We start from the raw sequence: 26,242 nt of genomic DNA, 5'->3' as shown, positions 1-26,242 counted from the left end.
GGCCGAGTTTTCGCTTTATAACGGTTAGGCGAACAACTGGACCTGGTACTAGTTGTCTGCGCATGCGTCAAATTTTCATAGTATTTGTGGTCGGCAAAAATATTTAACACAGGGCCAAATGGGGTAGTTTACACTGTGTAAAATAATTTGTAAACTATTGTGGTTCGTAAATGAACTAAATCTACACACACATCTACACATTATGTGATCTTTGTGTAAACCATTTGTAACTGCTTCGTAAAATATTGGATTATTATGTGTAAACTACATGGAAACTAACGACCAATTTATTGTAAATTAATTGCCAATCATCTTCATGTGTAATAATTATATAACATTGAAAAGCAACAAGGACATAAGTTCAGTTCAAGAATTCAGTTCAGTTCTTGACGAAGAAGCACCTACACAAAGAGCGTAATAAGTTCAGTTCAGTTCTTGACGAAGAAGCACCTACACAAAGAGCGAACATGTGAATTCACATTTTATAAATGGCAGATATACACTTACCATGATCACACTTGCACAGGGAATGCCTGTAAAAAAAATTGAGTTTTATTAATTCTGAGTGTGTATAGAGAATTGGACCATGTTTTCAAATAAAACGGTTGACTATAATTATAATTAGAGAAGATCAAGAGTGCATGTAGGTGTACCTTTTACAGCCCGTCCTGAGGAGCAGTGGATGCAGATGGCTCTCCAACAATTCTTTGTTTTTTAGCTGCCAACGTATCAGGTGACAATTTCTTGGCTCGGTCATTGAGAGTGCTTAAAAACTTATTGAGACCTGAAACAACATACAATAAACGCAACTAACCATCCGACCTCCAGGATAATTTGTGTAAGACGATTTTGTTTTCATCTGAGGATGTACAAGTGAGATAGGTGACTCCAGTACTTTTTCTGCTCCTTCTCAGTGACTACATGGCCCCTTCGCTCAAATGTCTGAATGATAATTATGAAGCAATGATTAGAAGTAGAAGTACACAACTTGCCCTTTGCCTTCGTGACCGATATTTTCTTTGTTGGTGTCCATTGCCGGCGCAGATTTTGGTAGCATCTAGCCACTGCAGCTGTGTTTGTATTAGTCAGACAACAATGCGTGATACATCTTACCAATGATAACTTTTTCAGAAAAATTACAATCACTTTGACTCAATAACCCAGTTACAATCTTCTTCCGCACCTCCTTGTTGTGGTCAGACGTGGAACTGTAAATAAAACAATCACTTAACTACCTTTTCTCAGGTCGAATCTTCTCCTCCAATGCAGTGTGAACCATCTGAACTTTCGACTATAGAATATATTGTGTCAGTACAAGGTACAGTAGTATTTAAGTAACTTACAGACAAAGTACGTGTGACTGCTTGCTTCTTTTTCACACTGCTTGACGCAGGTGTCGAACCCACTGACTCAAGCTTCTTTAATCTCTCCTTTGTGTTTTTTGGATAGTTTCTGGATTGCTGAGAATTTTTTGAGGGATTGACTGCTGCTCTTGAAGAATTGAACGAAGATCAAATCAAGAATTCGGTGTTGAGTGGGCTCTGTCTTCAACATCACTCCTAAAACTCACGGCATGAGAATGAGGGGTTGATAATATTGACGAAAAACCAGAGGTATTTGGAGAAGTAAAAGTAGATTTTTCTCGATAATGAGGTGTTCCAAATGAAGGGTCTTCATGCATTTCAGGTCGATATTGGTGTTGTTGGCTATCTTTGTTGGCTATCTTGCTCCGCAACCTCAGCTTCGAATTCCAGATCACTCAAATCTTGATCATCAAATAGATTGACACGTGTACCGTTGGTGAGAGGAATATTGGGTCCATATTCATGGTCAGTTGGTATCAGTGGTAGTTCCAATTTTTGAGCACGTGCGGTCTGAACAACAGTGTGTTGTTCAGACCGCACGTGCTCAAAAATTGGGGTCAGGCTTTAGGGCGTGGCTCAATATAGTTGCCAGACAACAAGTCAATTATCATGTGCATTAAATAGGATTGCGTCTATAATTCAATGATGTCTGGATCTGATGCTAGCAGAACCCCTAAGTATTGGTGTGGCCACTGTGACAAAGTGCTATCTAAAACAACCTTTTATCAACACAAAAAGTTATACTATGACTCAACCAAGTCGGTATGGAGCAAGGAGCGGATTAGATTGTATGGAGATGCTCATGACTTCAACCTTGAAGAAGGTACGTAGAATCATATTTAACGTTGATATGATGTGTGAATTTAACATGATATTGTGCAAGCAGCAGGCCGGCCTATCTGCCTGTAGCGTAATAATAACATATTGATCATTATTGGCATACCGGTAGGTAACTTTGAAGAAACGGATATGGATATTGATCGCGACTCATCAGCGACACCAGATACCTCCCCAGATACCTTCGAAGAGGAAGAGGAGGAAATTGAATCGAATGATGAACAGTGACGATTTTGAGGTACTACATGTATAATTATGTACAATAATTATGGGGTATATAGCTAGCTCCGAGTGCTTGCTTTGTAAGATCTGTCCTGTGAAGATGTATATCATTTCTTTCCTCAGATGGAATCTGGCCATTTTACAGAAATAGGTATGGTTGACGATTCTGAAGACGACCCAATGTCGTATAATGGAACTCAGTTGACAGTAATTCCTCATTACAACTTGCTGAGACTCTATGTGATGTTTCTATTGCTGTGGCAAAGTCTATTTCGATTATCTGATACAGGGGCCAATGTACTACTTGCTTTTTTGTCAACTTTTCTTCTTTTTCTTACTTCAAAGGTTGGTAGTGATACTCTCATGGAGTTTTGTCAGCACCTTCCAAAGACTATTTGTGGTGCGAGAAAACTTGCCGGACGAAGTGTCGATGAATTTCAAAAATGGGTATGCTGTCCTACTTGTAAAAGTTTATACGCTATAGATGAATGCAAGAAACGAGGCTTGAATGGAAAATGCGTTTCCAAGCAGTGTGGATTTGTTCGATATCCTAATCATGTACAAGCTGTTCATCGGAAACCTTGTGGAAAATTACTTTTAAGACAAGTAAGAACTGCATCCACTCTTTACCCAAACTCAGTTTATTGCTACAACAGCCTCAGCCTCATTAAATCCTTGAGCGAGTTAGTTCAAAGGCCAGATTTTTTCAAGAAGTCAGAAGCATGGCGATCCCGGACTTCAATCGATGGTTATTCCGACATATAAATGATGGGAAAGTGTGGAAGGAATTTCGAACTTATAATGGACAACCTTTCTTGGACCTACCATATAACTTTTGTTTTATATTGAATGTCGATTGGTTTCAGCCTTACAAAAAAACTGTGTATTCACTCGGAGCTATGTATATTGCTGTGCAGAATCTGCCACGTAATGAGCGATACTTAAGTGATAACATAATTGTACCTGTTCGTACAATGAATTCTTTTCTACAGCCACTAGTGTTCGACTTACTTGAACTATGGAAGGGTGTAAGGGTGTAAGGGTGTTGTAATGAAAAGGGTGTTGTAATGAAAACTGCTAGTGGCTCATCAGTTTTGGTTCGTGGTGCTCTTACCTGTGTGGCATGTGATATCCCTGCTGCTCGTGGCTTTGTTGGGCACAGTGCTACACTTGGATGCTCAAAATGCTTTAAGCCATTTACAACGAACGCCTTTGGTGAGAAAATAGACTATACAGGATATGACCGTTACTATGCTTATTGAAAGAAGTCATGGTTGCCGATTTTCTATTCTGTTGGAGTTGCCATATTTCGATGACTATAATAGACCCAATGCACAATCTTCTTTTAGGAACTAGTAAGCATTATTATGATGAATGTATGGTCTTCATTAAAACTAATAGATTCAAAGAAATTACTGGCAATGCAACAAGCAGTCGACAGCTTTGTGACTCCCAGCGACGTCGGCAGAATTCCAAGTAAGATTGCCTCTGGATTTTCTGGGTTTACAGCGGAGCAATGGCGAAACTGGACAATTCTGTCAGCCCTTAAAGATGTTCTCCCTAGAGAACTTGCTGGCACTTATTTGTTAGAGCGTGTCATCTTTTGTGCAGCCGCGAGGTCAAAACGCTGACGAGTTGCTTAATTCTTCATTCTGTGTAGCATTTGAGAAGCTCTATGGTAAAGAGTATTGCACCTGCACCATCAATTTACATTTACACGGTCATCTAGCATCCTGTATTGAAGACTTTGGGCCCGTATACTCCTTCTGGCTTTTTGCATTTGAACGGCTAAATGGTATATTAGAATTATTTCATACCAACTCTCACAACATTCCTCCTCAAATAATGAGAAAATTCCTTGTTATACATCGAAATGGTACTTTACATTGGCCAGAAGAATTCTGTAAAGATTTTGTCCCTCTTTTGGAACGACATCGCTTTAGTAAGGGGTCTTTGTCTCACACTTTGTTGGATGAAATTGGAGTACATTTAAATCCTCTTCCACCATTGTCTTCCACCATTGTTTGAAACAATTTTGGAGCCTAATGATCTGCTAATTTTGCGAAATGCTGTATCAATTGCGGGTATTACTACGGAGGAGTTTGAAATTCTTCCATTAATCAAGAGGTGCTCTTCAATTCGCATAAATGGATACACGCTTGGATCCTGCAAAAGTAGATACAGTGCATCCTCCGTAGTAATGATTTCACCGCTAGACCCTTCTGTTGCTACTCCATCCTTAGCTGAGATTCAGTACTTTTTCTGTTGTGACATCTCCTATGGTGGTGTGGTTAAGCCACATTATTTTGTGCAACACCCTGCCAAAGTGTGGTTTGGTTCTCCAACTCAAGTATGGGCTGTCGTTACGACTTCAGAAACGCATTTTTTGCCTGTAAGTTGCATTAGGTCTCGAGTTGCTTACTCAATGAGGAGGTATGACTTTGGACGCTTGATTGGCGAAAGTTACCCCATTGTCAACATATCTTCAGTCATAAAGCGGCACGACTTAATTGTTGAACTTGACAATACTAGACTAAGTATATATACTATGTACGTATACGTACTGTATACTTGTATCATTTATTATTATACGCTAGGTACATTGTACATACTTTACAGTCCAATCTTGTACATGAATTATACTTGATGTACTTAATAATTATTATATTAACGTGCACGCAGATAATATCTCATGAAAAGGCAATAGTATACGTAACACATGTACACATGAATCAGGTGAAGCTACAATTTGTTGCCTTCATTGCCATATGCACAATTTGTCCACCACATTCTATGATTTTGTTTCGAAAGTTATCTCTCACTACTTCAACTTTTCTGCACATCTCATTGTACAAATGTCTTTTCTCTGACTTACTTCTCTCGGCAGGTCTCTATACAAACGAGCGTTCTGTATGGCTTGGTCTCTATCATTCTCTAGCTGCATTATGTACACAGACTGATCCACTTCCAATTGTCTTTTGCGACACTGGTTTGATTCTTGTCTAAGCTTAAGAATTCCTTTTCAATCTCCTGACAATGTAAAACAGTTTTCGTGTTTTTTATGTTCCTTTTGTTTTCTCGGAGCAAAGTTTCAGCAATTGCTGCTTTGCTAATCTCTACTTGCACAGCTCGTTCATAATCATCCTTTCTTTTTTTCCAAGAACTAAAACGTCTTTTCTTATAATCACGATATCTTTTCCGTTTTTTTCGAACCTCATTAGTTGTTTTTGAATTCTACAAGGAATCACAATACACACACACACACACACACAAACCCTGCCCGCAAAGCAAGTCGCCGGTCAGGGCACACACACACACACACACCCTGCCTACAAGACCTGCAAAGCAAGTCGCCGGTCAGGGCACACACACACACACACACACACCCTGCCTACAAGACCCGGTCGCCGGTCAGGGCACACACACGCACACCCTGCCTACAAGACCCGCAAAGCAAGTCGCCGGTCAGGGCACACACACGCACACCCTGCCTACAAGACCCGCAAAGCAAGTCGCCGGTCAGGGCACACACACGCGCCGGTCAGGGCACACACACACACAAACAAGACCAGTCGCCGGTCAGGGCACACACACACAAACACAAACCCTGCCTACAAGACCCGCAAAGCAAGTCGCCGGTCAGGGCACACACACACACAAACCCTGCCTACAAGACCCGCAAAGCAAGTCGCCGGTCAGGGACGCACACAGCAATACGAACTTTTTATTACCTTCTTTTTTATCAAGAGTTGTCGCCTAACAGACTGGTTCACGGACGATGATAGTGGCAAATCGTCTGGATGGGAAAAACTTTAATTGAACTTAGTATAGTATAGTACAGTACAGTACAGTACAGTACACCGTATAAAATATCTATTTATTACCAGAATCTCTAGGTGTGTGGTTCACATCCATCTCTTGAGACTCCGGTGTATTTGACGCTTGATAAGCATTGGTAGAGAAGGGAATACTAGGGAAGGACTATACATCTTCAGCAACTTAGCCTCATCCATTATGCTATCAATATCATCACGTGACAAGCAGCTGGAACTGCATATGGGTGTGGTTCATAGTTTACAAATCTTGTAAACTAACTTGCTTTACTTACACCATGGACAATCTAGTCTACACCTTTGTAAACTTCATCTGTAGTGTACACTCTAGTCTACACATTTGTAAACTCCATATGTAACACAAGCTCTATGTAAATGCTGTGTTTACAAACTTTGCACACTATTGTAAACTACCCTATTTGGCCCTGTGTAATAAATCAATAATCGAAATTTGTACACAGAAAATGCACAGAGTGAGTACACAAAAGATGCACATGCTTCACAAGGGCCTAGGGAGTTGCCAGTTGTGCTGCAGCACGATTACAGTGACCCAGGGCAACTTCAGGATGATTGAATGCCTTCAAATTACGTTTCAAAAAGATTTAGCAGGCTGCTGGACTCTAGGCCCCAATTCGTAACTCTTGAGAAAACGTAGAGCTACCTCGAACGAGCATGTCATACTCCAGTCCTGTAAGTATAGGAAAATAATTATTAAAAGAAACCAAAGACGGTTAAACCCTTGCCTCCGTTAGTATAGCCAAGAGGAGCACTGTTGGGATAGCTGGATATTAGCCATTGCTCCTGTACAGAGAAGTAGACATTTTAAATACGTGTAGATCTATACTCGTATTAAACAGGTATTGAACAGGTATTGTCGACGAGATGATGATGGCAGCACCAAGTTCAGATCCACCATACGTCTACCTAGATCTTGCCAAGATTTGATAGCACAGGGCCCACACAAAAATGTCTGACCTTAACAAGCTTGACAAAGCTTTATACCTCTTCCCTTCCCTTGTTGTTCAGTCTTCAGAATAATGAGACAGAAGCTTCAGCTAAGAGCCATTCCAATAATGATAAAACGGGAACTGACTTCTAGTACACCACGAATATAAATGTCACGAAAGTAAACGAGAATATCCATTCGTCAGAATCTGACGAACGACTGACGCATGCGCAGACAACTAGTACCAGGCCCAGTTGTTTGAGTTGTTTGCCTAACCGTTATAAAACTCGGCCTGGGATCGAGGCTAGTATTGAAGCTGATATTTACCAGGTCCAAGAACTTGGTCCGTCTCTACTTCTTTTCTTTCAACAATCACAGCGTGTGTTTCAGCTATGCACACGCCAGCACATGCGCGCACAATAATTTTTTTAGTAGCTCTTGTTCATTTCCATTATTTACAGCAACTAACCTCCGGCCCCATCCGTACAACCTGAACCACAACCTGAACCACACCCGAACATAATAATTAGCCTGTACTTACTAAATTGTTAACCTGAGGCGCGTGGGCGGCCACGGGTTATAGTAGTCTGTCGTTTGTTTGTAATGAGTATCTCTACTCACCTGGCACTGCGTTTACAGCATGGATAGCCAGCCTTCACAGAACAATATCTTGATTTATGTTAAAGCTTCTTTGTCGAGCAAAAGCTAAGAAGCTTGAATAAGCTTGTGACTAGGTCTGCTTACCTGGATGTTCTAGCACTGCCTCCCACACAACAAGTTAGTACTTTTGATAGTGGCAGCTTTCGGTATTAAAGCTTCTTTGTCTAATAAAAGCGAGCAAAATATACATGCGTTACTTATAACTGAAGTGATCCTGTACCAAGAACGATGGAACAGGGTCACTAAAGTAGAAGCTTGAATTATAGCTCCTGCTGCTGACTGGGATCCTACTCCATGCAGAACCTGGAGCCATACTTCTCTGTTCATATTGTACCACTACCTGTTCTCAAATGTTTCAGCATGCCTCCAGTCTGGTTTAGTGCTGGATTCTTTAGCACTTTAGTGCTCTAGTTGGTTAGTGTAGTAGGTAGGTTCATGCCGTCGGGAGGGAGCATTGTAACATGTAAAATTAACAGCTAGAAAACTAGCTCCCTCCCGATTGAAATGTATACCTACTACACTAAGCACATCCGCATTTAGAGCTATACACACAAAACATTAAAAATTGATTTTCTTATAATGACACACACATGACACACGACACACACATGATACCTGTATGACAAGTATCAGTCTTAAAAATATTTTCCAACTAGTAACTTTCAAAAACACTCTGTGTTCTTTCTCTTATAATATTATGATGCTTCTTACCATGCTCTCACAAAATAATAATATGTAGCCACTGCGGCCAGAGCCAAGGAAAACAGCCTCTTGTGAGCAGATTTTTCTTCAAAGACATTTGTACAATGAGATGTGCAGAAAAGTTGAAGTAGTGAGAGATAACTTTCGAAACAAAATCATAGAATGTGGTGGACAAATTGTGCATATGGCAATGAAGGCAACAAATTGTAGCTTCACCTGATTCATGTGTACATGTGTTACGTATACTATTGCCTTTTCATGAGATATTATCTGCGTGCACGTTAATATAATAATTATTAAGTACATCAAGTATAATTCATGTACAAGATTGGACTGTAAAGTATGTACAATGTACCTAGCGTATAATAATAATAATGACACACACATGATACCTGTATGACAAGTATCAGTCTTAAAAATATTTTCCAACTAGTAACTTTCAAAAACACTCTGTGTTCTTTCTCTTATAATATTATGATGCTTCTTACCATGCTCTCACAAAATAATAATATGTAGCCACTGCGGCCAGAGCCAAGGAAAACAGCCTCTTGTGAGCAGCTTCGATGCGTGATCATGTAATAATGTGATAGTTGTTACACATGCACAAGTGCATCCCATGTGGGCTCAGTATTGCTCGGCTTAGGAGTGAGCTGTGTAACAGCTCTCCTTTTATAGGACAACTAGTTTGCAACTACTTGTGGTGGCTGTGGAATGCACGAAAAACGTTTTATGTTATACTGACTGGGCCATAGCTGCCTGCCCACTCAAAATGCAACGATAATTATGTGCTGTGTGCTGATAGTTTAATGTTTATACGTACGTGATCATGTAATACGCTTTTAGCACTTAACTTTCGTGTGTTCCAGAACACACAGTGAATATGGCCAGGTACATCAAAGCCATATAATTATTTGCACAGCCAGAAAGCATGTTCTCTTTTATATTGTTACTACAACTCACTTTTTTGTGGTATAATAATTTTTGTGGTATAATAAGGAATGTTAATACACTTGACAATGATATAGCAATTGTAAATGTGAGGAGAAATAATAAAAATTAATTTGCGCCATTTTAGTAAATGGAATGGATGATCCTGTTGCATGTTCTATATAGGTAGCAGAAGTTCAACACCACTACCAGGTGCAGTGTTGAGGAAAGTGTGCACGACCGGAGGCTTGCTAGACAACTTGGAGGGTATAAATAACTGTCTGGTGAAGTGAATTCAGTTTTAATCTTCAATGTTGCAAATGTTGCAAATGAAGGCAGAGGAAAAAGAGACAGGAAGACAAAAAAAAACGGAATGGAGAATGGAAGAATGGAGAGACCGGTAAGCTAATGACCTGTAGAAGAGAGAGAAACAAGGGAAAACCCTGACTGTAGTATACTTTATAACATACGATTATGATCGTAACGTTACTTATGGTTTGTTTAACTTAGACAAAGAGTTCGAAAACAAGATTGTAGGTTGGTAGTATGGGGCTTAATCTTTGCGATCTTTACCTTGGTTTGGTGGGCAGTCACACACCAAGTGCTGGTCCATCGGGAGGAAAGAAAAAGATATGAACAAATTTAATTATAGGCTTGTGGTTAACCTATAACATTGTACCAAAGGCATGCACTAATTACTACGCACGCCGCATATTGCACGAGTGATTGACTGATTTGTTGCGTGGGGGAAGAAGCAGTTATAATGAGATTCATGCCTTCCGCATTCTTTATTTTGATACCACAAAAAAGTGAACAATAATATTATAAAAGAGATAATTCCAAGTTTTTTCTGGCTGTGCAAATATTGGCTGTAAGTACATTCATACTTGTTACAAAAAACACAAATCCCAGATACCCGACCTCCCGTCAGGGACGGTCGGGCTCCGCCCAACTAACCGACCACATGCTCTGATCTAACCATTGGGAGCATGGATTAACACTTGGCAAGCGACCTGTAGATGCTGTGAGAGATTGCTTGGTCGTTGGAGTGGTTGACTGTGAGTCAGGAGGTTTAGCATCAAGAGGTTTAGTTATAGCATCAGTGTGCATCAGTGTGCAACAAAGCAGTTTCTCTTGTTGGAATGGAATAGTTTGCAACATTGTTTCTCAGTCTTGCACACGACACATGTCCGACAAATCTGGGTGGTCTTCTTGAGTCGTTTCGTACATGCTTTCTTTCTTTGGTAGACCAGGTCTCTGCAGCTTGGGCAGGGTACGGCTTGGCTAGTCTTTTGCCATTCAAACATGGTAGTTTGGTCAAGTTTTAGCTATCCTAATGGTCAGTCATGACTCCACAACAGCTCTGCCCCTCAAACCCTTAAGCTGATTTGGGCAAAAGCTACTGCACCTGTTCCCTTACTATCGAGGACTTGTGTTACGAAGAGGGGCAGAGCTGCTGTGGAGTCTTTACCCAAATCAGCATAAGTGTTGCTAATGGGATAGCCTAGCTCGACAATCAACTATCAGCGATAGTTGAGGTTCTTGCATTACAAAGAGGGGCCACGGTCACTGTCGTTATCAGAAACGCCAAGGCAATAAGTCGAGAATCAGTTGGTTGACCTTTGTGTAAGCATTCATTCAGTGAGGGGCCGGCTGAAGCATCGTAAACAATGCGTAATTTCGTAGTAGTCTTGTCACTGCGCACGACGGCATGGTGAACGACGGCATGGTGAGGCAGGTAGTGTACCTGTTCCGGGTCCTTGCCTCCGATTTGGACAGTCTCTCCCCGTTCCACAAGGGACAGTAATGGCGATGGAGATGTTGTGTGATGTTGTGTGTCTTAAATGTCTTAAATACCACTCTCCCTACGAAACTTGGGGCCTGAAAGAATGAGCCAGAACCAAGTAGCTGTATATGCCTAGCCCATTATCGGCAAGCTCAACACACACATCCGGCACATTTCATACCAAAGTTGAAGAAAAATAGTGGCCCAAATGTGTATATCCTAATCACCAAGCGACAGGTTTATTTCTCCCTCATTTGCTACAGTTAGTGAGCTAGAACATGTACATGTTAGTGGGGAACAGCCATTACTACTCAGGGGCGTAGCCAGACTTTTGAGACAGGGGTTTCCAAAAGAACAACTTGCGGCGCGTAGCGCCGCAAAATTTTTGAGACCACACCCACTTCCGGTACCACGCCCACTTCCCCGGTGCCACACCCTCTACATTGAGCCACACCTACTAAATGTAATACAGTTTATATGTACGTAGTACGTAGTACGTATGGCTATGATATATGATACAGCAAACAGAAAAAGAAAAAGGTGTAAGACAGTAAATTAATAATGATGTCTTAGTAAAGTGTAATGGTTAATCTTCATCAGCTTCATCAAATTCACTAAGTATGTCCATGAGTTCCATTCTACGGGAATGTTTTCTTGCAAACATGTTGACTATTTCATCCAGGTTCAGCTTCATTCCATACTGTGTGTGTAGTAATGCTAGTCCACTGAGTCTTTCTTGTCCCATTGTAGAGCGGAGATAAGTCTTAAGACGACGTAGCACACTGACACTTCGCTCACACTCGCAACTTGTGACTGGAATTGTGCAAATAAGACGCAGAATGGTGTTAATATTGGGCCACATGTTGAATCTAGCCATGAATAGGGTTTTTGATGGTAAGTCAGGCATGTTAGGGTTAGATGACTGTGGCATCCACTTATGCTTCCACAGATCAAGTTCAGCTTCAAGAGACGAGGGAGAAGGGAGGTCTTCAGCATAGCTGGCTAGAAGTTCGTCATGAGTGCAAATTGGAATGGAGGAATCACAGAGAACAGTTGGAACCAATTTCATTCCTATGAGAGCTTTTTCCTGAATTTCAGAAAATCTGTAGTCTAAATGAGAAAGCAGCTCGTCAAGAAAGGGAATGGAAACAATACGGCGGTAGTACACCTCGGGAGTTTCGCCAGGTGTGTTGCTTCTGGAGGTTTGTACTGAGCAGCGCCTAGGCAGTTGTGGCTGAGATGCATTCACCTTTTCCCCGAGAGTAATTGCTGTTTCATGCCAGGTCCTATGCTTGCTAACCATGTTTTTTCGCACATCTTGAAGAGTAGCAATCACAGTTTTGACATCAGAATATGCTTGGCAAATATCATTAGCTCTCTTCTGTAGGGACACTGTGAGGCCCTTTGTGTACTGGAGGCATTCTTTTGCAACCACAAAAGAGATAATGAACTGGTATCTTGTGATGCAAATTAGAAGACTCTCTGCTGCACGACAAGACTCACTATTCCAGCCACTCGAACTGCCACTGCTAATGATTGAAAATGTTTCAACAACTGCAGGAAAAAGATCAAAAAACACCTCCAGGGCATTTACACGGGCAACCCATCTTGTTTTGCACAAGCTTACCAATTTTTGTGCTCTGGAACTGTCAACTAGAGTAATCTGTTTTTCTAACTCACTCTGTCGTTTGGGTGAATTTGAGAAAAACAAGCAAATCTCTACCATTGTGCCCATCATGTTTTTAACTAGTTGAACTTTACAAGCACCCACAACACAAAGATTCAGAACATGGGCTGCGCAGTGCACATACACAGCCTTTGGACAGGTATCCTGAACAACCTTAGCAGCCCCTTTGTATTTACCAGCCATGTTTCCTGCTCCATCATAACATTGACCGCGGAGGCAGCTAATATCAAGACCGTACCTTTTCAAAGCCTCAAGTATTTTCTCTGCAATGGCTTGTCCAGTAGTGCCAGTATCGCAAACAACAAACTCGACAAACACCTCACAAATAGTGTTTACTTTATCAACAAAGCGTAGCACAAGAGGTAGTTGTTCCTTGTTTGAACAATCAGCTGCTTCATCAGCACAAACAGAAAAGAATGTTGCATCTTTAATCTCACTGAGGATTTGCTGCTGTATCCACTCTCCAGCACATGAGATGAGCTCATTCTGAAATGTACCGTGCATTTTGGGGGGCTGTCTGGAAGTGTTGTTCCAAGATCATGTCTCCTGCATCTTTTCGGAAGTCAAGTAAAGCAAGAAAATTTCCTGGATTTGTGTCGCTATGTTCACGATGGCCTCGAAGAGAAATCATCTGTTTGCCACAAAAGACGATCGTTTTCAAAATAGATCTGATAATGGATCGATTTTTGGCAATAGTGACAGAAGACTGTATTAGTAGCTGTTGTGAAACAGATAGAACACCTTTTTCCATGTGATTTAGAAAATCAACTACACATTTTGTGGCAGTTTTGTGTGTTGTTTGTCTCTCATGCTCTTTAAGTGTAACCTTTGCTCGTGTGAAATTTGTCATTGCAGATGTAACTAACTGACCGAGTGGTAGAGTGCGCCTAGCAAACAGCATACAATGTACACAGTAACCACCATTTCTAGCTTCTGAGTAACATAGCCAGGAGAACTGCTTCAGCCATGAGTGCTGAAATGACCTCTTCTTACTGTACTCTTCCTTCTGAGGGAATACTTTGGTACTCTTAGGCCTGAACGCATTTTTCAGAAGCCATAGCTTCTCCTCTTGTGGAATACTAGAGATCTGAGCTAGGCTGTACGTGCCAAGATCATTCCTCACCACTGATGGATCTGGATCTACACGCTCGGTGTCAGACTCACTGGTGTCAGACTTACTGCAGTCGAAGGATGGATGACTGGGAGTAGAAGCTGATGAAGCAGGAGAAGCAGAACAGAGAGACACTAAAAGGATTAAAGTATTGCTAGTCTAGCCTGAGCACAATTAAATACCTTGAGAGGTTTCCTGTGGCTGGGATTGTGGTAGATCTGTACTCTCTGAATCAAGTTGTGCTAGAGATATACTAGAGCAGGATTGAGTAGTCTTGGTCTTCTTTGTTTGAGGTGCATCTAATCCTAAGGAAGACACTGGGACAAAGCCAAAGGATGACAAACGCTTCATGATAGCAGACTCAGAGTGTTGCAGACTGATTGCAAGCCACGTGGATATTGCAGAAAAGATGGGCAGGGCTGCTTAATTTTTCTATGAGAGCCCTGCCCACTTTTCTCACCTGGGGGGGTTTCTGGGCAACCAGGAAACAATGGTAGCTACGCCCCTGCTACTATGCAATGAACATTACCAGTATTTGTACAGAGAATTTAACTCACCCACTACATGTTCATCCTGCGGGATTAAACCGAAGTCTGGCAAACGCTTCCACAGACACTGTCCAGACGTTCTTCTTGTCAATTCCCTCCTGTGCGGAGAGGAGGAAATTACTGACAATGATGTCATTTGTTTGTCATGTTATCGCATTTAGAAATGTGTAAGTACAGCAACGCTCAAATCCTAAACTATATATCAATTTGGGAATACACGAAGTCAGATCCCAATACTGACAAGCTCACTAAATGCACACTGCACATAGTGCTACACCTAGCCAAAGCACTGTGTGATAACCAAGCCATGTTACTACCAACTTTGTCCCTTAGCATGTACGTGGACAACTCATCAGCAGATTGCATCGTGGACACAGAAGAAGGCAGTGTAAACTTCACGTCCACATGGCTACTAAAACAGGTCCTGCTTTACCTTCACCATCACCTAAAATTCAAGTGTGTGATATGGTACCGTGTTATTTCCAAAGAACAGCGATTTGTTAACATGCCTATCCTGGGCATTAGATAGATCACAAAACACAGAGGTGTCATATGAGAAACTTAGTAGCGTGGACAGCTATATTGAACAAAGCTGGGGACATTGTTAACGACTTAGTTCATAAACGATACAGACAGATTAATACAGATTCTCCTTAAAATACCTAAACATAAACGAGCAAATACAAAACACAGATCAGTGTTTGTGGAATTTTACAAAATCAATCACAAGAACAAGGAAAGAAAGAGGCAGTGGTACGGAGAGTTGAGAAGGTTCAGCATTCTTTGTAACGTACTATTCTGCACGTACTACAAGTACCTACACCACTACACTTGCTATTATCAGACACAATTGAAAGGTCACGTGTACTTTTGAATAAGCTAGGGATTGTTACCTCTACAGACACTCATGATGGCACGTGTAGCCATGTCTCAGCGACAGAGATCGGTGTGGGATTGGGTGTTTGTGAGATTCCCCCAGGAGGAGAGCGGTCGTTTGAGGAAACTAAGCCGTCCCTGGCATGGTCCCTACGGCCCAGATGTTTGCTCAAACTCCCTCAACATACAAGTGAAACTGAGCCCACTAAATCTACCAGCAGGATTCTATTGGTATGGAGGGAAGAAAAAATGCTTAGGGGGAGAAGACCGGCGTGGACGAGTGCGATGAGGTCTCTGATGAGGTCTCTGACAGGAATGCAGCAGCCGAGGAGCACAGCTGACGACGAGACCACCGCAGCTGGCAGCTGAGAAGGAGGACATACCCATGAGGAGGTACCCAGTGACCAGAAGACGCCCACCGCTTGATCGGGACGATCGAGTCTAGAGGAGGGGGTGTGTAACAAAGACTCAAATAGTTAGTAATAATTCGTTTTGTTTGTCATGCATGCTTGTCATGCATGCTTACTCTACGTGATGTATTGTGACTGAATGAACAGTGTTACATCTGCATGCCTGGAATATGTGTATCAAAAATATTTATTGTGGATGCGGATACAGGATCTCTCTCCTGCTGATTAGTTGACATTTCGTCATGTACTGTACTAAACTGCAGATGGCATGTTGGTCTATATTTAATCTACTTGACATGTCACATGGCCTATACATGTACTGTACTGCAGTATACAGATAGTCTGTTGTGTCACATGGTCTATACATACACTGAACCAACCAGTCGTCCAGTCTCACTTCAGGATTCTCAGCTGAGAATGGGTCAACGGGAGGGGCTTTCCCCCTTCGACGCTGTGGACCTGATCCCCCTCTACTCGTGACATTGCTTATGCTCGACACACTTGGCAGTGTTTCGCTCATTCTGGGGGCGCCTGCGCTCGAAATTCTAGTTGCCTGCACAGTTACCTTGCCCGTCTCTAGCTCACTTACACGAGCTTCTAGTGTAGCATCTCTATTACTACTTTCAACATCATACATAGTAATCTGATCACAATTCATACGCCAAATACTCTTGACTTTAGTCTTCCAGCTGGGTCACCAGTTCTCCCCTCCTCAAGGGCAGTTCTGGTAGCCTGCAGCTCCTGCTCTCTTATCTCTTAGGTAGCAAAATTTCTAGAAATGATCCATTTTCATCTTGGAGACTTAACATCGAAGCCTCCTCCTCTGTGTGAGCAATTACTGCTTGCACGTTCTGTGGCTATTCACGTGATGCTTTTACTTTGATCTCTATGTAAAGGCTGTAGAAGTGTATCTCTTTTAATATTCACCGCGATAATCCCGCTCCCTTGAGAAGTCTGAAACGTGTAGCTGTATGTGCTTTATCTAGAAGAATATGTGTGTTCATCGTTTAGAGAGAGTCCTGTTTCTAATACAACCATTTTGTGTTCCTATTGTCGATTTAGGTTTTGTTGGCATTACTAGTGCTGTGTGCATTTGTTAGACCCAAGTGATTGTTAGACCCAAGTGAAAAATATTTAGCATAAGTCTTGCAGAATTTGTAGCAATTACGCAATTACGCAATACAGTATAGTATTTGTGTTCCTCTCTCTCCATTGCAAAGTATCACCATTGCAAAGTATCAACACACTTTTTTCTATGTACGTATGTATTAGATATAAGAATGTTGTAAAGTTTGCTAAAAGCTTTTAAATGTGAAGTGCAAATAGACCTACAAGTGTGTATGGGTGTAAGTGTAAAGTTCATTACATCATGTATAAATATACATGTAGCTATGCCGCGTAAATCACGCTTTTTCCAGCGGAAAAATTGGGTGCCAAAACGAATGGGAAAGGTATTTTTGTTTGTTAATTATATGAACATGATTGATGTTATGTTTTTCTACAGGTATTGAGAACCATCAATTCTCATCCTGTGTCGTCTCAATCTGTGTCACCTCAACCTGTGCCACCTACAGACTCTCAACCTGTGTTGCCTCATCCTGTGTTGCCTACTGACTCTCAACCTGTGTCACCTCAACCTGTCGCCCTCTCAATCTGTGTCGCCTCAATCTATGTCGCCTACAGACTCTCAACCTGTGTCACCTCATCCTGTGTTGCCTACAGACTCTCAATCTCAATCTGAATCTGTGTCCCGCTCAAGCTTTGGAAAATTTGCAAGTTATTCGAACCTTGTGGCTAGAGCAAAGCCTAGGTACCCCCGATAAGATCAAACTGAGTTCCGAACCTTCCACTTCAAAGCAGCCATTGTTAGTCACTGCCTTGTGATACATTCAGATCTGACATGGATGCACAATCGTGCTATTCCAAAACAGTTAACACTAGAATCAGCCAATTCGTTTGTAAAACTTCTCGACCGACTAAACGTGTGTCCTGCACATCCAGATGAAAAGTTTGTCGAGTTTGTCGAGTTTATTCAATCCAGAAAGGTGTGCTTGTTGGTCGTAATGGGGATCCTGCTCTGCGTAGTTAAGGCCCGGGTCTGGCTGTAAATACCAAAATTTAACACTATGTTCATACTGCTGTATTATTTGCAATATACAGTGCATGCTGCATCAAAATGATCCAAAATGAAGCTCAATGTTTTCTTTTTCCAATAAACTAATTAGCTTAATTCAATTATGCTAATTAGCCCAAAAAATGTTGATGACATCATGCCACTTTTAATAAGAAGAACTACAAATGCAGCCACAAAGATGCTAAGATCAAGCTTCAAAAACAAGGTTAGATGAACTTATCATTGCTAGGTACTAATATCCGGCGGGGGAAGAGTAGGAGTTACTGTATTCTTGAGATACACAGCATAGCCTACCTCTAGAGTGGCTGTCAGAGCTAAAGAAGCCAGTATAGCTAAGGCAGTTTTGCACATATTGACATATTGACTTCCCCCTTGACTTCCCCCGCTGGAAATATAATCATGCTGGAAATATAATCATGACAACCTACTCTATCTTTGAGACTCTATCTTTGAGGGCCTAAACAACTAGTCTTACCTTGTGCAAATCCACCGCATTTGTTGCTAAAGATTCTGTACAATAGTTCCAGCAGCTAGCTAAGCAAGTACCTTGACTTCTTGACATCAATTGCAATGAATAACATTAATAATGGTTATGAATACCATCTACATTAAATGATGGTAATGAATAAAATTAATCTTATCAGTGCCTGACCCAGGCCTTAACTACACAGAGTGTTGCTTCTGTCACTTTAAATGGAGAAAAATATCCCAAAACTGTTCGATCTGTTAAGTGTGAAATACTAGTACCTAACGGCATGAAGTGTACAATTAGCCTCGATCCCAGGCCGAGTTTTCGCTTTTATAACGGCTAGGCGAACAACTGGGCCTGGTACTAGTTGTCTGCGCATGCGTCAAATTTTCATTGTATATTTGTGGTCGGCAAAAATATTTAATAAATCAATAATGGAAATTTGTACACAGAAAATGCACAGAGTGAGTACACAAAAGATGCACATAGGGAGCTGCTTCACAAAGGCCTGGGGAGTTGCCAGTTGTGCTGCAGCACAATTACAGTGACCCAGGGCAACTTCAGGATGATTGAATGCCTTCAAATTACGTTTCAAAAAGATTTAGCAGGCTGCTGGACTTCTCTGATTCTAGGCCCCAACTCGTAACTCATTGCTTGAGAAAACGTAGATTCTCTTGATGTCTCTGAGCTACCCAGCAACGCTCGAATGAACAGGTCATACTCCAGTCCTGTGTCTGTGAGTATAGGACAATAATTATTAAAAGAAACCAAAGACGGTTAAACCCTTACCTCAAACTGTCCAGTCTCGTCCGTTAGTATAGCCAAGAGGAGCACTGTTGGGATAGCTGGATATTAGCCATTCCTGTACAGAGAAGTAGATATTTTAAATACGTGTAGATCTATACATATTAAATTTCTCGGTTATAGTGTCATTGTCGACGAGCTGATGATGGCAGCACCAAGTTCTCTAGCTCACACTCTTCACTTGATCCACCATATTAATGATGAAACTATAGTCTACCTACATTCTTGCCAAACATGAACAAGACTTAACTTGATAGCATAGCCGGCCATAGGGCCCACACAAAAATATCTGACCTTAACAAGCTTGACAAAGCTTTATACCTCTTCCCTTGTTGTTCAGTCTTCAGAATAAGCTTCAGAGAAGAGAGAAGCTTCAGCTAAGAGCCATTCCAATCGATTCCAATAATGATAAAACGGGAACTGACTTCTAGTACACGATAGTACACGAATATAAATGTCACGAAAGTGAACGAGAATATCCATTCGTCAGAATCTGACGAACGATTGACGCATGCGCAGACAACTAGTACCAGGCCCAGTTGTTCGCCTAGCCGTTATAAAAGCGAAAACTCGGCCTGGGATCGAGGCTAGTGTACAATGTGCAAAAAATATCAAAGTACTTTAAGAGAATCGTTATAAATCACGAAGTGCACACGATATGAGTGATAGCAGTAGCCATTCAAATATCAAGGTTCTTAATACTCCAGAGAAAAGGGCTCGAATGAAAAACCTGAGATTCAAAAAGAAATAAAAGACATGGCGAATGTGTTGATGGTGAACTTGAAAGAAAATTCAGGGAACATTTTCAAATTTATTTTGGAAAGAACAATTGAAAGCTGCTACTATAAAGGATGAGCGTCATTCGCTGGTGTATAAACTTGAAGTTGATGTCTTCCTTCGGAGAGAACTTTAAGAGATTATACACACTATTTTAAACATGACACAGGCTACCAAGTCGATGTTCTAAAGCAACTACAAAAAGAGTCAAAGGTGGACGAGCTACCTGATAACAATGAAGTTTTGTGGTATAGTGATAGACGAAATGAAGGATTTAATTGCAACCTCCTTTGACCTTTTATTGCATTCTTCTAAACCACCTGCCGTGGCTAGAGAATAAATTTTGATATACTGGCTTGCTGCACTGGATAGATCTAGGCTTTCCAAGCAGGCAAATAAAGAACAGAAGCATGTTTAATCCTTCTTCATTAAATGTGACCCTATTGACCCTGGCGTTCCTCCTCTGGCGTTCCTCCTCTGCTGACGTCCAACCTAATCTCTCTGCAAAAGAAAAGAAAAAACTATGCTTAAGCACACTTGCAGTTATTGTATTTATAGTGGTTAGTGCATGCCTTCACACCAGTTATGTTTCTTCTACAGTCAAATCTTTCGTGGAAATGACACTCAATTCAGCGATCAAGAGCAACCCAAATATTGTGGAATCCCAGAAATCTTTCGAATTGGACCGGGTACGGGGAAACTGTAGGCTACTTGACAATCCCGAGTTCCAATGCCCAAACGCAAAACATTTTTCTACGTACATAATCGTATAGTAATTATAATATGCTAAATGCAACCAGCAAGCGTCTCGTCTTCTTGTCTTTCTATGCACTGAGAAATGCAAATCCACTTAAGTTGAACATTCTCATTGTCTGCTATGTTTTTTGATGACATCATCCTGTAGTTTTTCCTGGCTTGAGTGTAGCATATTACTCACTGAGAAAGCCACAGGTCTGTTTTTCAATTTCTGTAAACAACATGAAAGTTATATCATTTAATGGAAATAATCCTCCCCTTTGGAGTACCATTCTTTTGGAGTACCATTCTTTAGTGTAGACCATTCTTTAGTGTAGTCGAGAAAAAATCATCACTCACTACAGCCATATCTCCTAAGCACTCAAAAAACATTTCATATTTATTTCCGTATCGTTCATAGCGTTTCAACAAAGCAATCCACCGACATATCGTAGTACATTCAATTCATGATTGGTAAGTATGACTTCAGAATTGTCAGTAACTTTACTTACACTTTTGCTGGTTTCACTAAAGTAGTGTGATAGCATCATTTCAAACAACTTTAGGTTCGTTGACTGCAATAGCAATTGGTCCTCACATTGCATACCTAGTGACGAGAACAGTTCATCCCATACAGCTCACACAAAGCAAGATGGTGAAATGCTGCAAGCCACAAATTTTCCCTCTTCGCTGAATTTGATTTCCCTTTGACTTGTGCATCCCTTTGACTTGTGCAAATACGAACTTAAACTTAAACTTGGAGTGCAGGACTTTTGTCAAATGTACATGTCATTGTAGATCTATCTATCGTTCTCTCACTTTCTACTTTCTGCAGCAATTCTGTTCCAACATCCTTCAAGTATTTGAACCTTGGAGACAATATATTTGTCTGAAATCACACAATCAATGGCCATTTCAGTAGCATGAGTAGTTTAATCGTGATTTCAAGATGGCTGCCATGGGTTGGAGGAAGACAAAAACAAAAAGAAGTGCTACTTGGAGGAAACAAAAAAGGAAAGTAGGCAATACACAGATGGTGTATCCGTTTCCAATCCCTCTTCTACTCTATCTATGGTCCATCTCAGTCAGCTTTCCTTCTAGCATCAGACGGAGCTCGGTGACAGGGGCTGTAGAAGGCACTTCCATCGATCTTCCGTAGCCATTCAGTCTTCATCTTCTTGGAGCCAAAGGGAATAGGCAAGCCATGTGTTCATCGACGACATTTTCTAAAGAAGGGTGCTTCCAAAAGCACCGATGCAAAAGCACCGATGCAATGAGATTATGCAATGAGATTCAGGTCTCAGGCAAGGACCTCCATTGTAACACTGTTCATTCAAATATACCCTTTAAACGAAGTTGCAGAATTCTAATTTTGCTATACTTAGGAAGTAGCTCGAATCCCTGTATAGAGGAAAAGCTGTAGAATCACGTGCAATTTAGTCCAGAAATTTCCAAGCCTATGTTAAAATTTCATTAGCATCAGGAAGTTTATAGCTATGGCTAGGTTCAGCATGACAGTGAGAGAGGGGATAGTAGGATACGCTACCAGCAAACGCTGATGAACTGTCTGGGACGTAGTATAGCTAAAATAGAATTAGCAGTAATAAACAGTCTTTATGTGAGCTTGTAAATTTCATAGATTGTTCCACCTTCTCTCTGATGTCAACAGTATCAGTGTCAACAGTATCAGGGGGTGGACCGTCTGATGGAAGTGGGTCACTGTCCAACGATGACGGAGATGAACTTCCTGATGACAAAAGTGTGTCATCGGGTGATGGACTGTCCGGCGACTTGTGGCTGCTCTTTGCAGTTCTAAAGAGAAATTGATATATCTTAGCACTGTTACTTTCAGCTTAGTCAAGCCTTTATACCATGATCAATAAAAAAAAAATTTTGGATTTTATCTCAACGCATTTAAAACGTGGTTGCTATGGCAACACATGTTACACCATTTTATTCCTTGTTGTATGGGGGTGGTATATTGCTCTGGAAACCCGATAGAGAAGTACAGACATTTCACTTCACTTCACTGTTAATTAAGAATCCGATGGTTAATTACCTCTGGTTGTCTTCAAAGATTGTCTTCAAAGATGTCTTCGGGCAAGTAATTGCTGCAACCAGGAGCAGTACTGGCAAGGGCAGTTGAGAGTGCCTGTTTCTTACTGTTTCTTACTGCTGATTTCATTTGCGTTTGAAAATCATAGCGTAAGGCACTGTGCATATCATGTGCACGTGCAGACTTTTTACACTTTGAACCCAAGGCACAAGTATCTATAGCTAGAGGATCAAGACTGACTATACTGTTTGCCAAATATGGCTATAACACCAATAACTGTTTCTTCAGCTGCTGCTAATGGAATAATTCAGGTAAGAACTCTCAGTATAGCTCATTATGCGGTATTATAAAATCTTTGACAGTCTACGGTCACCATACAGTCACAGCAGGTTAAGTCGTTCTCCTATGCAATTGCAATTAAGTTGATTTTTCCACCCAAAAGCTACGAGGAATTGCAAGAATGTATAAGTCAATTGAAGATTTAAAGGAAGACATTTTGAGTGCCTGCAATGGAGAAATATCTATTGATAGCTTTGGGTACATCGAGCCAGGACATGGGAATCGTGGAAAACAACAGTGGCTGTCAAGCAATGAGGATCTTAAAGATATGTACACTGTCCATCAAAGGTAAACCTGACTACAAGGAAGCGGGCGCATACACCAGATGAAGAAACTGCAAAACGCACTCGTTGTGATAAATACCTGGATAAAGTGACTGAAGTAGAAATGATTGAAAGGGGAAGCACACCGATGATCAATACACGGATGAGCTCACCTTATTCAAATGAAAAAGCATAGCTCATATGACTGTCCACCTAATCCTAATAAGAGATTTTGGAAAGTTGCTCAACCCTCAACTGGAAGTAGCTCTCTATCGACATGTACATTTGATCCTGTAACACCTGATGCAGTTGATGTCTCTCCAGGAAAGAGGGTGAATTTACGCGGTCAGTGTGCTTCTGCAGTTACAATGAGCTTCTTGAAAAAGGTAGAATCAATAAGCAACATATGACGAGATGCAGTCTACCGTGAGAAAAAATATTGAGACAGACATGTGTATAATTGACCATGTACATAACTATAATTATTATGATTATTAGTATCCACAATGTTCAATCCAATTTTTGCACATATCTTGAGTGATACTGTCGAACGCTGCCTTTATCAATGTATCTGGTGATATTGTATATAATTATTATGTCTTCATGTTGTTTTAAATAGTGTTTGATGTAATTAAAAGTTGGATTTAAATCAGGGCTGTACGGTGGTAGGTAGAATGTCAGAACACCAGCAGACACGATGAATTGAGCAATTGACATAGAGGTGTACCCATCAAAAGGATGCAACTCTGGTATCGGTCCAGGAAAGCTTCACCGTTAACAGTGTTATTAGTTGTTTCTACAGTCACCAAACCTTCTGTTGAAATAGCAGCAATTGACGTCATATTACGTCCTTGAATCTGTAAACGGTTACTAATTGCACGGATTATTGTCTGAGCATATCCTTTAGTTCAGTCCCAGTTTCATCAAGGAATAACGGTAGGTGCAAATACTGGCCATATAACTGGCTCTCAGATCAAGACGTCTTTGTAGAGCGATCTGCTGAACTTTTTTCCGCAACTAGGCTGCACATAGTAGATACAGATACAAGCGTGCCGCTTATTTCAGCAAATCCAATAGAATTGGTTTCCTGGGCTCAACATCACCAGTTGCTTCAAACAATTTGAAAATGGCTATACGTAGATATCTTAAATCCAAAGCTAGCCTCTGCCATACCACTAGATCCTGTGAATAAGGTGGATCTCCACATACAAACTCTACTACTATCAGTATGTAGTATGTACCAGATGTCTCTGAATGCCGTCAGTATAGTTTAAAAATAATGTGTGCACATGCGCAGACTTTCAAACACAAGTGAAATTAGCGGCACACGTAGACTTGCGATCATCCAGGTCACCACCCCAGTCAGCGTCAGAGAAACCCACACAATCCTTATTGGTGCTTGTCTTGAAGAGGAGACCATACTTCTGAGTCCCTTTCAGATACCGAAAGATTCGTTTCACAGCAATCCAATGTTGCTTTGTTGGCTTTTGCACAAAACTTAGCCACATTACCGACAGCTTGTGGCAGCAGACAGACTTCCCACAGCTGACTACAAAAGTGTCCTCATCTTTTGCTTTCACCAACTTTGTACTTGTGTCCACAGGAGTTCGCAATCTTGCATACCGTATCGCTTCAAAATGTTCTCAGTGTACGACTGTTGACAATTTTACACCTAGGAAGTAATGCAAAGCTCCCCATGTCTTTCACTTCAAACTGGCGTGACAGACTTCAGTCATTCGCTTATACAGCAATCAGGAACATCTCTCCTTCTGTAGCATACAGGGGTCTCCCATGTTCTTCAGGTGAGAGCAGAATTCCAGCATCTTGGACTTTGTTTAAACCATAGAGGCTTTATAGAGTTTCAATCTGCACCCGTCTTGCCTTCGACTGCATACCCCTCCGGCTGAGCTTCCTCTCCATTTAAGAAGGCAGTAGTGACATCCATTTGACATCCATTTGATGCAACTTCAAACCATGCAACAGTTCAAACCATGCAACAGTTCTCTGAGATACCGGCGCTTGACCGTATCGTTGTGAGTATCCTTCTGCTACTAAACGACCCTTGTGTCTTTCAATTGTTCCATTAGCACCTTTCTTGGTTTTAAATACCCACTTAGAACCAAGTTCCCACACCTCCGTATGTAGGGATTCCATCTCCTTCTCCATTGCATTCACCCATTTAGTCTTGTCTGATTGAATCATTGCTTCCTCTTGGGTGGTAGGATCTCCTGCAATTGTTGCTCGACCATAGTAATCAGGCGATCGTCTAACTTGTTCTTGAGGTTCGTCGTCTTCGCTTAGACATTCAGTTTCATGGGAACTATCATCCCCTTCACTGTTTCTTGCTCATTCTGACTGAAAATTATTTTCTCTGTCATAGAGACGGTAGGCTTTGGTTTCAGTACCGTATCCTAACATGAGACACTTGGCGTCAAACTTTTGTCGCTCATCACTAGGAATATGTGCATAGCACACACAACCAAAAGTCTGGCTTCAGTCCAGGCCGACTACGATTTCGAAAATACGCGGCTGTTAAGAGTGCTTCAGCCCAGAAATTCTTCTGCAATTTAGCATTGAGCGTACCATTTCCACCAGTGTTCTATTCATACGTTCTGTTGGGGAGTCTTTGGCACTGTGAACTGATGACGTACTTCTTGAGGTTCTTGAGGTTCTTGAGGTAGGCTGTGAACTCTCTAGAGGTGTACTCTCCTCCATTATCAGCCACTCGAGTTTTCCACTAGGGCCATGAACTTCTA

At 41.3% G+C, this 26,242-nt stretch overlaps 4 long non-coding RNA genes across 8 annotated transcripts; 1 reads left to right on the top strand and 3 right to left on the bottom strand.

Moving 5' to 3' along the window:
- Positions 1-293: 293 nt before the first annotated feature.
- Positions 294-1,846, bottom strand: LOC135338237 (uncharacterized). Its single transcript, XR_010395452.1, has 6 exons — positions 1,344-1,846; positions 1,114-1,291; positions 993-1,070; positions 654-942; positions 508-533; positions 294-450 (listed from the first exon to the last, which is right to left on the bottom strand). It is a non-coding gene; the product is annotated as an uncharacterized LOC135338237 (long non-coding RNA).
- A 202-nt stretch (positions 1,847-2,048) lies between these two features.
- LOC135338287 (uncharacterized) lies at positions 2,049-2,687 on the top strand. Its single transcript, XR_010395475.1, has 3 exons — positions 2,049-2,187; positions 2,314-2,439; positions 2,547-2,687. It is a non-coding gene; the product is annotated as an uncharacterized LOC135338287 (long non-coding RNA).
- On the bottom strand, positions 2,152-26,095 carry LOC135338245 (uncharacterized). 5 transcript variants are annotated; one of them, XR_010395457.1, is made up of 6 exons: positions 25,577-26,095; positions 19,611-25,528; positions 6,846-7,057; positions 6,308-6,473; positions 6,155-6,219; positions 2,152-2,383 (listed from the first exon to the last, which is right to left on the bottom strand). It is a non-coding gene; the product is annotated as an uncharacterized LOC135338245 (long non-coding RNA). The 5 variants fall into 5 exon arrangements; XR_010395456.1 differs by lacking the exon at positions 2,152-2,383 and adding an exon at positions 5,302-5,657; XR_010395455.1 differs by lacking the exon at positions 2,152-2,383 and having other exon boundaries at positions 5,302-6,219; positions 6,532-7,057.
- On the bottom strand, positions 11,341-18,596 carry LOC135338266 (uncharacterized). The gene is made up of 4 exons (XR_010395461.1): positions 18,519-18,596; positions 15,517-18,011; positions 14,633-15,068; positions 11,341-11,372 (listed from the first exon to the last, which is right to left on the bottom strand). It is a non-coding gene; the product is annotated as an uncharacterized LOC135338266 (long non-coding RNA).
- Positions 26,096-26,242: the final 147 nt, after the last annotated feature.

The sequence above is a fragment of the Halichondria panicea genome, chromosome 1 (assembly GCF_963675165.1).
Source record: "Halichondria panicea chromosome 1, odHalPani1.1, whole genome shotgun sequence".
Lineage (NCBI taxonomy): Eukaryota > Metazoa > Porifera > Demospongiae > Suberitida > Halichondriidae > Halichondria > Halichondria panicea.
Note: the sequence above shows the minus strand (reverse complement) of the source record. Positions and strands in the feature narration are given on the sequence as shown.